The sequence below is a fragment of the Lissotriton vulgaris genome, chromosome 5, assembly GCF_964263255.1.
Source record: "Lissotriton vulgaris chromosome 5, aLisVul1.2, whole genome shotgun sequence".
In the NCBI taxonomy this organism is placed as follows: Eukaryota; Metazoa; Chordata; class Amphibia; order Caudata; family Salamandridae; genus Lissotriton; species Lissotriton vulgaris.
In genome coordinates this window covers 1,345,900,101-1,345,913,463 of record NC_141693.1, presented here as the reverse complement: position 1 = coordinate 1,345,913,463, position 13,363 = coordinate 1,345,900,101, and the positions used below count along the sequence as shown (strand labels likewise).

General features: G+C 42.5%; 1 protein-coding gene across 2 annotated transcripts in view; it reads left to right on the top strand.

The window, feature by feature from the left end:
• LOC147712575 (bile acid receptor-like) overlaps window positions 1-13,363 on the top strand; it is a 632,915-nt gene that overhangs the window by 122,800 nt on the left and 496,752 nt on the right. For both annotated transcript variants that reach the window (XM_086923275.1, XM_086923276.1), the window contains exon 2: window positions 4,688-4,764. The gene's annotated coding sequence lies outside the window, so the exon portion shown is untranslated. The remainder of the gene's footprint in view (window positions 1-4,687; window positions 4,765-13,363) is intronic.

The window sequence follows — 13,363 nt, the reverse complement described above, 5'->3', positions numbered from 1 at the left end:
TTTAGGACTCCTAAATGCCTTCTGTGAATACCATAAGTCTTAAAATTAGGATTTTTCTCTGTTAAGTAGTAGTAAAGTTAGGACTCCTAACTTTAGGACTCCTAAATGCCTTCTTAAAATTAGGATTTTTCTCAATTTAGTAGTAGTAAAGTTAGTAGTCCTAACTTTAGGACTCCTAAATGCCTTCTGTGAATACCGAAAGTCTTAAAATTAGGATTTTTCTCAATTTAGTAGTAGTAAAGTTAGTAGTCCTAACTTTAGGAGAAAAATCCTAATTTTAAGACTTTCGGTCCACCCTGACGCCCATTGTAGTTGGGGTGGACAGTGGCCGGCGTGTTAGGGGAAACCCACACAATCACAGGTCTTATTCCAATCCCAGCCACACGCCGTATGTTGTTACTGTGACCTGAACCAATAAGGGAATTCCCACTCCAGGTGATGGTGGCGCGCACATGTCTGAAACGGGTACACAAGATGAAACGGAATGCCCCCCATGTAGTCTCCCATCCAACCACTGGTAGGATTACCCAAAGGCCGTGCCCATTACACAGAGCGAGCACTACGTGTGTGGACTGAGCACTCAGTCACGGCGACGGGCGTCCTCTATGTGAACGGGCAACTGCAGACATTTGCGGAATTTGCTACAGACACGGAGCTCCCAAGAGGACAGTTCTTCTTACACAGCCAGTTACTAGGAGACTACCGCCGAGTTTGGCACACAAAAGACATAGAGCCGACCACGCACCCTGTCTTACAAGCAATCCTAAAGATGGGCCCCGGGCGACACTTGGTGACATGGCTATTTAAGGCGGTGAGAGCACTGATCACAATCACCCTCACCCCACTTCACGAGAAACGGAAAGCCGAAATCCAGAGCCCACTCCATGACAAAGAATGGAGAGGGCACTCGAGTTTCTCAAAAAAGTGTCCCGCAACTACCGCTTCAAAAATATACTATTTTACACTGCGCCTACCTGACACCTGAAAAGCTCCAACACTACTACCCAAATACGTCCTTCACATGCCCTGGTGCATCCTTTCTCCATATGTTTTGGGACTGCCCAATGCTCCGAATCTATTGGACCACAATACACGCCACACTCCTGGCAGTAATAGTGCTTGCAGACATTCACACATAGGAGGCCTGCGAGTTAGGCATAGCCAAGCATTAAAAACACCAAAAAGTAGAAACACCCTTCGCATCCCTAGCGACCCTATTAGCCAAGTGAAGTATAGCTATGCACTGGAGAGCACCTGGGGGCCACCGATGGCAGCCTGGAGAGGGGCGGTAGACAAGTGGGGAGCGGCAGAGGAAGAGGCGCTAAGAGCAGAAAAAATTAAAAGCACTCACAAGCGCCACATATCCATGCAATGGGCGTTATTATTCCACTCCTTTAAGCAGGAAGTAACAGACAAACCACTGGTGCAAGACACCCAGGCCCCTACGGAAGAGATACGTCATGAGACAGTCTGGGGCAACCCCCATAAAGTTGACATGGAGCAGGGTGTGGCCCCAAGACGAGCACGTACATTAATTAGTACCATTTGACATTCTGACCTCACATCAAGTTTCACATAGCTCAAAGTCCAAAATAGACAAATCAGCCCACCGGCCCCAGTCATAATGCGATATCTCATACACAGTGAAGCCAGTTACAGTTGCCCTTGTTGAAGAGTTACGTTCCTTAATAAAAACACAATAAGCGGTGTACCCCAATACCAGCAATGCAGATCAACATAGGAACCACGGTACATCAAGTAGACAAAGCCCCAAGCTCTCATGTAATGAGATAGCATGTCCTTCCTAAACAGCTGAGATATCTGGCTAAACATGATCTTAGTCCCTACTGACGGCTGACACAACAGTATATTAGATGACACAATGTAAATATGTACTGTGATTATTTTATGGTCATATATGATGTATGTATACTGCGAAAAAGCAAAATGCCAACAAAAATGATTTTTACAAAAAAAAAGACCACGCAGGTACACTGTGGCTCCACTACAGGAGTTGGCGGTAGAAGGAGAAGACATCCAAGAAGAGCCACAGTCAAGGCCAGATGAGCAAGTACAGCCTCAAAGTGATCAGTCTCTCATGCAGCGTACGAACACCAACCACAGGAGACTCAGAGCAAGAGCACACAGGGCTGCTGAGGAAGGAGAGGGATCCTCTGTCTTTGCTGGGCTGGAAGGCACTGTGGTGAAGGTGCAGTGGCTGCAATAGAAAAGCATTCTGTCAATGCAAAGGCAGCTGGTGTGCCTGAATCCATCAAGGAGATGAACACAGTGGCAGAGGGCCATAGGGCAAAAGCAGAAAGTTTAAGAGACATGACAACAGCGATTAAAGAGCTCTGTACCACCATGCAGAGGGAGCAGGCCTCCAAACGCCGCTAAAGGCACCACCTATTTAACCGTTTGGATGGTTATACAAAGGCAGTTAACCTATCTGTGCAATGCCACAGCTCTCCTGTCCAGATGCACTGTGTCCATGCAGGTGAAAATGGCCCACTGCAGTAATGATGTTGCCAGGGGATTGGTGCAGGTCACCACTGCTGTTGAATAGCTATAGACAGCTACTGTAGGTGGGACAGGTATACTGGGTGCAGGGGACAGGGACGAGGCCTCTAGCATCAGCAGCCTGATTCCACCGGTGACTGAGCCCAGACGACGGAGTGCAAGGCAAGGTACAGCATCTGAGGCCTCATCAAGGGAGACCAGTGTACACATTGTCGCTCTAGTGCTGTGCGTGGCCGTAAGAAGCAGTCAGTGGCGTGACCGAGGGATGCAAATGGGTGAGGTAACCCATAGCATATGATGATAAGGGATGAATTTTTTGCATGGTCTGTATAAATGCCATGTTGACCTACAAAAGCCACACACACGAAGGGAGGTGATGGCTGTGTGCACACCGTTTACCTGATGTTAAGGTGAATACAAACACAGTTGATCAAAAGTCATGAGATGCATTGTCTCATCATTACTCACCTAGAAATACTTGCCTGTTAATTCATCATGTCTCTGTCTGCCATCTGCTGCACCTACACCACCTGCTGCTCTGTGAGCTGGACGAGGTTCATCCTCTTCACCAGACTCCGAATCTGTGAGGTCCAATGGTATGATATTGGTTGTTGCTAGGTTGTGCAGCATGGCACAAGTGGCCACAATTTTACAACAGATCTCTGGCCTATACTGCAGTGCACCTCCACTTTTGTGTAGACAGTGGAACCTACTCTTCAGTAGGCTGAATGTCCCCTCTATGACATTGCGAGTTGACTTCTGTGCAGCATTGTATTTCCTTTCACTCTGACTTTCAGGATTAAGGTATGGTGTGAGAATGAAGGAGCACACAGCATATGCACTGTCACCTACAGGTTGAAAGGCAATAGATTAATCACTGTACTATTTCTACAGATCCAAGGAGTCTATCAGAGTGAGTAACATGCATTTACCTAGCAGGTATCCTTTACCAAATTCTCTCCCAGTGAGACGTGCGTATATTCCACTGTCTGAATATGAATGAATTCTGTGTACTACCAGGATATTTGGCCACTAAATCAGTTATCCCCTTCCATGCTAATGACAAGGTCAACTCGTCATGAGCTTTACCTGCCCTGTGCTTATGACGAGTTGACCTTGTCATGAACAATGGAATTACTCAAAGTCCAGCGCAGGAGGGGGAAAACGCCTAGCACCCAAGGTGATTTATTATGTATGAGGCAATGCATATGACCTGGATGTTGAGTGAATGAAAGGATTTCCTGTTCCTTAACACATTCTCATTTTCTGAGGGGGGACAGATGTCTACATGTGTCCCATCAATGCACCCAATTACACGTGAGAGTTGTGCTATCTGGTAGTAGGCCAATTTGGTCTGCTGCAATACCTGTTGTGTAGTGGGGAATCTAATGTAATGGTGTATCCTCTGTACCATTGCATCCAAGAAATCATTCAAGAAGCGTGAAACACAACTTTGGGACACCCCTCCTGCTTCAGCTATCACCCACTGGTAGCTCCCTGATGCTAGTAGGCGGAGTGAACATAGGACCTGCACATGTGTGGGAATGGCTTGGGTCCTGCGGGTCTGATGCTCCAGTATTGGATGTAGGTCAGCTATCAGGTCTAGTATTGTTGATGTGTCTAGTCTGTATTTGTCATGGATTTCTTCCTCTGTCTGCAGAAACAGGGTTATGCTCACTCTGTAAATACGTTTCTGTCTACTCCTCCTTCTCTGTGCTGCTGCTTGAATCTGCATCCTCCTCGCTATGACATAATAGCGCTGCCATTGTGAAAGATTCTGAGGCCTCTAGGCCTGTTTAAATAGTTTGGTTATGATTTTTGGGTCATTCACAACTTGTAAATGTTTCATACATTGGCCTGCGATTCCCAAATTGCGAATTCGCAATTTGGGAATCGCTAAATTGGGATTCCACATTTTTGCGATTACCAATTTTGCAATTGCGAAAGCTTTCACACATTGGATTAGGTCATTTTGCGTATGAAAACGGCCGAATTTCGCGATTCGTACCATTTGCAACGTAAAAAAGCTTGATACATCTGCCCCTTAGTTCTTACTCGCCCATAAATTAAATATTGTTCACATAAGAGTTGCATGTTTATTGTGCCAAGCGCCAAAATGGTACTCATCTGATTCTTCAAGTAACATTTCCTCCTTTTTCGTTTTCAGATAACTTACTGACAGGAGCTGTTCACGTTCCAGAGCAGATCGGGGAGAACTAACTTTAAATCTGGATTGTCGCACTGGTAAGTGTGGGTCTGCTGTTGTCAGCTTCCATCTTCCAGCTGAATTGGTTGCCAAGCAAGGGATGGCACAATTTGTGTGCCTGTTATAGTTTTGTTGCCTTGAATGTCTGCCTAGATTTTGTAATCTCACGTAACCTCAAATGGATGCTGCCAGATCTAAGTGTCAGAAGGAGGGGACTGTCTTGGTCAGTAAGACTGGGGAGGGGAGCTTCAGATTCCCCAACTATCACGCTGGAATATAAGGTTAAAATTAGAGAACAAGCATGGTGCACAAGAGGGACTTAAGGGGCAGGGGAAAGGGAGAGGAATGAGGATTGGCAGGTGGAGAGAAAGAAAGAAAATACATTCCTGACACCTCACCATACCCTACTGAAAGCACCTGTACCCAACTATTTGTCCCAAAATACATGTATTAGGATGGTGTAACACCCTAAACATCCCCCTGAAGCATTCTAAAGAGTGTCATGATTTAATATATTAGGTCCATTAGCTGGACTATATTCTCCAAGCCCATCTTGGTCCAATCAGAGGATGCGTGACTTATTCTTCTGAGGTTTTCGCCTTGTGTAATGGGTTTTTGTGAGACCATGACACTTATGCTGCTGGTTTTTAGGTCGAGCCTGGGCAACGCATGCGCTGCGAGGCAGGCCGTATTGGAATATGGGCTGAAGCCCCGCCAAATCTCAGCCCATATTTTTAATTGGCTTGTGTCATTGTCCTTTGTAAACACTGGCTTTCAATTCGTTAGTGGGCTTGTTAGTCCCTCCTTGGTACTGCCTTGTCTGCATTTGTTACCTCCCATAATGACTGGACCTTTTACTTGTCTTCTTACACGGTCTGTGTTATAAGTCGGTGAGCACTATTTTGTCTATTGAATAATGAATATTGAATAATGGGGACAATGGCGGCTGCTTCTTGGTATTTGCAGTGCACCCATACAGCACTTGCAGGACAATGTCTGCCGCTTCCCGTATAGAGCGCTATGCTGCTCTAATTTTAAAAGTGGCTGCCCCATACCCCCACAGCACTCACAAGAAAATGGCGGACGCTTCTTGTTTTTTAACACTTTTAAGCATTCTTGCATTTAACCCCTTCGCTGCTCCTGACGAGCTCAGCTCGTCATGAGGCACGGTTGAGCTGTGCTGATGACGAGCTGAGCTTGTCATGTACAATGGGATTTACTCTTAGCTCAGCACCGGGGGGGGGGGGAAACCTCTAGCAGCCAAGGTGTTAAACTGAAAGAAAAAAAACTGTGGTGGCTCCTCCGCCCTGGTGGAGGATCGTCTCCTCACTGCCTGGGGCAGAGCCGGCAAATGTAAACTTAAAAACATGTTCTTGTTCTTAGCCAGCGGTATTGGGAGGAGCAGGCTGAGGCTAAGGAGGAGGGAGGAGGAGTGCTACGTGCACTCTACTCCTTAAGTGCACATATGTGTTTTAACCGGGTATCTCAGGCTGACCAAAACAGACTTGTGCACTTAGATTTTCTTCAGCCTAGCAGCATTGAGCAGCTGGGCTGGAGAAACCCCACAGACTCCCTGGTCTGAGCGGGGTGTATTTCCTGCCTGCTCAGACCAATCCCTGCGCTGCTCTGCAGCATGGGGATTGGAAGGGAGTCTGTCCCAGAGGCTGCTGGGACCTCACCCCGGAAGAGGAGGAGAGGTGGTGCAATGCTGGAAGCAGCCGGCAGCTGAAGCAAAGATTTATTTAAATTTTAGATTGTATTCCCAACACCCCATGGGCGAAGCCTCCCACGTGACTCCAACTACCCCACCAGCCTTTGCTTTTGGCGGCCGCCGCTGGGAAAAAACGGCATTATAGGAGGCACGTAAGATAGTACTGATGAAAAAGGAATAATTGGCTAAATCTAAACATTTTACGTTTATCACTTTCTATTTCAGTGCGATTTATGAAGGAAAAACCTTGATTAAAATAGGCAGAAACAACACCCAGTATTGAATACCCTGACCAAACGAACTGCTCAAACGGAAGGGCCACTGCTACAAGCCTTAATATGTTGAAACAGAATTTCAAAGTGCTATCTCATGTCTCCTCGGTTCAGACATTTCAAGACAATGTCAGCAAAATAGTTTGCCACCATTGTTTAAAAACGTTCTTGCTTCTAAAGTAGCTACCAAAGCTATGGTTGAGCCCTACACCACTCTTTCAAATAAGCCCAGCACTGGCTAGTCCCGTTTCTTTAGCGTCAATAGTGATGAGTTGATTTCTGCTAAGGCACTCTCCAACAGATCAGCACAGTTTGCCTACATTATATACTGGGGTGTTACATAGAGACTTTGGAAACCAAGAGGAGATAAGTACAGTGTTTATTTCATGATCACACACATAGCCAATCCTCATGCATTAGATGCCCAATGAATACTGAGCAACCAATATGAGACAACAGCACAGGGCATTAAGCAGTAACTTAAAACGAAACGCAGCAACCAGAATACATTTACTTTTGACAAGTGAGTTTGATCTGCAAAGCAGGAGCTTACTCGCTCATAACAAGTTCTTAAAGGTACCGCACTCTCCATACATTACTAACATGTCTTATGGTACAACACCTTCTCCGATGATATCTTGGATTATCCGGCTTACACTATAGGCTCCAAATTCACAAAAGACCCAAATTTCTTGATAAGTCATCGCCAAATGTTACCTAAAGACTTTGGGAGCCAAGCTAAGATAAGCACAGCATTTATTTAATGAAGGACGAGGTAATAAATAAGAAGCCCACACGCAGCCTGTCCTCTTACATCAGATGCCCAATGATGATTGAGCAACCAATGTGGGACAGCAGCGCATGCCATTTACATTTGACAAGTGAGCTCATCCATGTAAAATAAAGCACATATTACCATAGTAGAAGTAGTCTGTGACACTGATGGGAACTCCCTTGTGTGTGTGTGTGTGTGCTCCTTGTGGAAGGACAGCATGTTGTAACTTACAGTAAAGTCAGCCAATAGCTTAAGTGGGCTGGACCATTGCCCTATGAAGCGTGCTGAAGTGGGTGAAGAAACATTTGAATGGCACAACAACAGACTAATAGATGAAGTCTGGCTGAAAGCCACTAAAAGCGGCTATGCTACAGGGGAAGTTTTAGCAAAAATCATAAGGTCTTAGCTAACACCAGACCTATAAAAGCCAGTAATATTTCTGTAAATTGTTATTACAAAAAGATAGGCAGGGTTGAAAAGATTCATGAATAGAAAGGCATGCATAGACTTAAAGATAGGGAGGGTTGTATCAATAGATAGTGTTGCATAGACAGATGGATAGCTATCCATAGATCAATAGCTACATGGTTACATTGATAGACAGATCGATAGTGAGGGTTGCATTCAGTGAGCAAGTTGCTTAGATAGATAGATAGATAGATAGATAGATAGATAGATAGATAGATAGATAGATAGATAGATAGATAGATAGATAGATAGATAGATAGATAGATAGATAGATAGATAGATAGATAGATAGATAGATAGATAGATGGATGGTGTACAGACAAAATATCGACTCCAAAATATCGACTGGACATAATATCGACTACAAAAATATCGTTTTTCAGGTAAGTGAAGTAATATCGACTGTATAAAATATAGATAGCAAAAATATCGAATTTTTAATAATATATAATATTTTATAGTGTATTTTTATGTAATAATATGTGTGAATAGTGTGTATTAATGTTATAAAATATTTTATTAAATGAATTTTGTTTTTATAATAATTGCGTAATGTAATTCTGTAGCGGGTTGTGGGTTTATAGGGGAATAGGGTGGGAAGTAATTTAATAATAATTAATTAATTAATATATGTTTGTTAATATTTTTAATTAATAATTAATTGGTAATTAATTAATATTAATTAGTTAATTAATTAATATAATTTTGAACATATTTTGTATTAGTAATTAATTGTTAATTAATTAATTGTAATTAGTTAATTACATTAATTAGAGTAAATTTTTAATATATATAATTTTGTGTTATTTTTAAGTAATTAATTTGGAAAAAATAATATTAATTATTAAAATAATTACAGCTAATGTTCTAATATATTTACTTTATTGTTATTGTTAATTAATAATTAATTGGTAATTAAATAATATTGATACATTTTGGGTAAAGGAGCATTTTTAGGGTTCAGGGTCAGTTTTCTGTTTTAGGGTAAAGGGGTATTTTTGGGGTTCAGGGTCAGTTTTCAGTTTTTGGGTAAAGGGGCATTTTTAGGGTTCAGGGTCAGTTTTCAGTTTTAGGGTAAAGGGGTATTTTTAGGGTTCAGGGTCAGTTTTCAGTTCATGGGTAAAGGGGTATTTTTAGGGTTCAGGGTCAGTTTTCAGTTCTTGGGTAAAGGGGTATTTTTAGGGTTCAGGGTCAGTTTTCAGTTTTTGGGTAAAGGGGCATTTTTAGGGTTCAGGGTCAGTTTTCAGTTTTTGGGTAAAGGGGTATTTTTAGGGTTCAGGGTCAGTTTTGGGTTTTTGGGTAAAGGGGTATTTTTAGGGTTCAGGGTCAGTTTTGGGTTTTTGGGTAAAGGGGTATTTTTAGGGTTCAGGGTCAACAAATAAGATTGTAAAAAATTATTTTTATTATTTTCATTTATTATTTAATTATTATAATTTAATTTAAGTAGTTTTAAGTATATTTTAGTAATTAAAATTTAATATTAATTTAATTTAACACTGTTTTTAATAAAGTCGATATTTTTTACATCTATATTATTGTTAACGATATTTTGTACTCGATATTTTTGTACTTACCTGTTTGTAGATACAAACTCGATATTTTGACTGTCGATATTTTGTCCACGATATTTTGGCAAGTCGATATTTTGTCCCTCGATATTATTTCAGTGATCCAGATGGATAGATGGATAGATAGATAGATAGATTACTTCTTACCCGCACTTGCCGCATACCAACTGGGTGCTATCTCCTACTCGCGGTCCGCTGCTGCATTCTCAGATTGTGCAGGGAGAGCTTAGAGACTTTCACCTTCTTTCTGTTAGCGGCCGCCATCTTAGATCGGTGGCAGTCTAGTTGTTCTCTCCCCCTCACGTAACAACAACATCATGGCACAGATGTGCAGAGGACATGCGCCAAAAGCATGACAAAGGCAATCCTCTCTTTACGGAATCCTGCATCTTTGCTCCTAGAGCTAACCACATCAAACAGGATTTGCTATACTAGCAATGAGATAAGTAAACTAAGGTCCTCAAGTCAATTTTGCTGCCTTCAGCTTTCACACTAATCAGAGGGACCATTCTCTTGCCTTAAATGTAAATTTGCTTGTACCTTCTCCCCTAGTAACAACGGCAGTCTTACCCCCTCAAACCCACAGCCTAACATACCAAATAGCCTACCAACAGATTACAGCGACTCTCCTAAGGCACAATTCTCAAACCCTTCTAGGCTAAATAGCCTCTATTTTAACACCAGGTAAATCCCTAAACATGCTATAGAAATATGGGTCACACATCTGCCCAGAGAGATATGTTTTATCACAGCTCTTCTCATCATTTCCATTGCATTGCCTGGCTAGTACAAACTGGTCAGATTGGACAGGGAAGTAAGACCTGGGGGAGTAGCTATTGTTTTTTGGGACACTCTTGAAGTACAACTACTTTACTCAGTGCTTCTTGACTGGGCAGAGATAGCAATATTCGAAGTCGACCCCCATTCCACTAGTGACATATGGAAAGGAGCCATAGTATATCGCCCCCGGGCCACAATTATTTTAGCCTCAAATTAATAGAACTAATAGCTCCTCACGTCTTCCCAGCTCTCAAAGAACTTGAATGGCTCCCGGTGGAAATGCGTAGCACCTTCAGAACGGCCTGCCTAACCCAAAAGGCCATCCACACCGGTAAACCAGAATACTTGGCAAACAAGCTCACAAAAACTGGCCAAAGTAGAAACTTGAGAAGCTCTAACTCCCTGCTGCTCATCCTACCAAAAACCAGAAATAAGAAAACTGCGGACTGCTCCTTCACAGGAAATGCCCCCAAAATATGGAACTCTACCCCCCGCATATCAGAACCATGCCGTCCTATGCGGAATTCAAGAGCCAACTCAAATCCTTGTTCCTCATTCGTTCCCTAGGTCCTGGGTAACTAGGATCAACAACCATCCCCAGAACTATGTGTTATCTCTGTATCCTATTACCAAGAAGTCCTACTGTACGAACTTCTCCTCCTCCCTAATTGTCATTCGATGATCGCCTTTATTTGTTACGTGTCTTTTTGTTCACCTTTTCATTCCTTTTACTGTAAAGCACTCTGCTACCTTCGGGTCTTGTTAGCGCTATAGAAAACTTCTAAATAAATAATAAATAAATAAACTTTTTTCTAATCGAAGATTTCAACTACCACGCCAAGTTAGCATCTGACCCAGACGTCTCTAACCTACTGTGTAATCTTAAAATTCTTAATCTCAGCTGGTCCTACTTTAAATCTCCTATTCTCTAACTCCCAGCTCTTACACATTGACCCAATTGAACCTCTTATCTGGACAGATCATTTCCTATTTAAGTTTAAAATCCCATTTAAATCTATCCCTACGAATTCTAAAACAGAAAAAAGGGTGAACACAAGATGTTGGAAGCAACTGACTGCAGCAGGTTTTTAAGCTTCTTTCAGGACCACTGATCTGGATAATTTACTGGACATTAACTTAGCCTGAGACAAATTTATACAGACATTTTCCGGGGCAATTGATACAGTTGCACCCTACAGAACCCATACTACTAAATCGTCCTAACCCAATTCCCCTTGGTACACTCAAGAACTGAGAACTGACAAAACAAACTGTAAGAAACTGGAACATATATGGAGGTCCTTTAAAGATGCCCCTAATAAACACCAATACCAAATAGCATTAGTTGCACATTATGCCAGTATTGAAACAGCCCAAAGTCTCCACACTATAAGCAAAATCGACCAAGCAGTAAACTCCCTAAAGAGCTAATTAAGGTCTTAAAGGAGCACTCTAACCCCTGTGCCGGCAGTCTAGCCACAGCCTCCCACACTCTGTGACACCTTAACCACCCATTTCCAAACTAAAATAGACATCTATAGTAATTTTTATACCAACACTATGGCTCCAGTTTATACTGAGCCTGACAACTTCTCAAGTAACAACACTCAGGCAATACTGGAGAGGTTTGACCCTATTGGACACAGTCAATTAGTAGACCTTTTAGCCTAAACTAAATTGGCTGACCTATGTCCACCTCACATCACAGCTATGTTATCTACCTCCTTTGCACCATCGGTGACATCTTTATGTAACCTATCCCTATCCTCAGCTACAGTGCCTCAAGAATGGAAAGCCGCCTATGTCACACCTATTTTTGCATGCTAGTCCCACGGATCCGGCAAACCATCGTCCTATCTCTCTCCTGCCCTTGATAAGCAAGTTGCTTGAATCCCATTTCTATAGCCAACTCTCCTCTTACTTATAGACGCATCTCCTGCTGGACTCTTTCCAATCGGGCTTTTGTCCTTCCCATTGTACAGAAACCACCCCGTAGCAGTAGTTGACTCACTCAGCCTTTCCCTGGACGTAGGCATTCCAGCTATGCTGGTCCTTCTCGAGCTGTCAGCGGCATTTGATACAGTGACACATTCCATCCTGATTCAATGACTTAATGAGATAGGATCTCACGGCACAGCACTAAACTGCCTAACAGACTTTCTTCAGGACAGAACTAAAAAAATAACACTTGGTCCTTTTCAATCTAAAACTCTATCCTTAGGCAAGGGATGTCCTCAGGGCTCGGTTCTGAGCCCTACACTTTTTAACATTTACATCTCTCCCCTGGCTCAGCTTGTCAAGTCATGTGGCTTTGAAATACTGTCATATGCAGATGACACACAACTGGTCATCTCTTTCGGGCAAGATACCGAGAATCTTAAACAATATTTTACTGCATGCATGAGAAAAATTGCTACGTGGATGTCCATGAATTACCTTCAGTTAAATGGGCACAAAACTGAGATTGTATTGTTTGGAAACGGCAGTTCCTTTGTAGAACAGATTGGTGGCTCCCCATAAAGAAAAGAGCAATCTTTAAACTCCTCTGCCTGACCTATAAAGTCTGGTCAGTCACAGGCCCAAATATCTACAGGACAAACTAGTTCCCTATCTTCCTCAAACAAACCTCAGATCAAGGAGTCACCCCCTTCTTTGCCCCCTACGTCTTCAAACATCTAAATATGGAGGGCAGGCCTTCTCGTATCTTGCTCTCAACCAGTGGAATAAGCTCTCCCTTTATATTAGGGCATGCACCGAGTTCTTAGGCTTTAAAATACATCTTAAAACCTGGCTGTTCTAATGGCTGCTTTTGACCTGTCTGTTACTTTAGCGCTGAGATGCCCCTCCGGGGGTGAGTTGTTGTGTTATATCAAGTTTCAGTTAACATAACAGAGATAGATAGATAGATAGATAGATAGATAGATAGATAGATAGATAGATAGATAGATAGATAGATAGATAGATAGATAGATAGATAGATAGATAAATAGATAGATAGATAGATAGATAGATAGATAGATAGATAGATAGATAGATAGATAGATAGATAGATAGATAGATAGA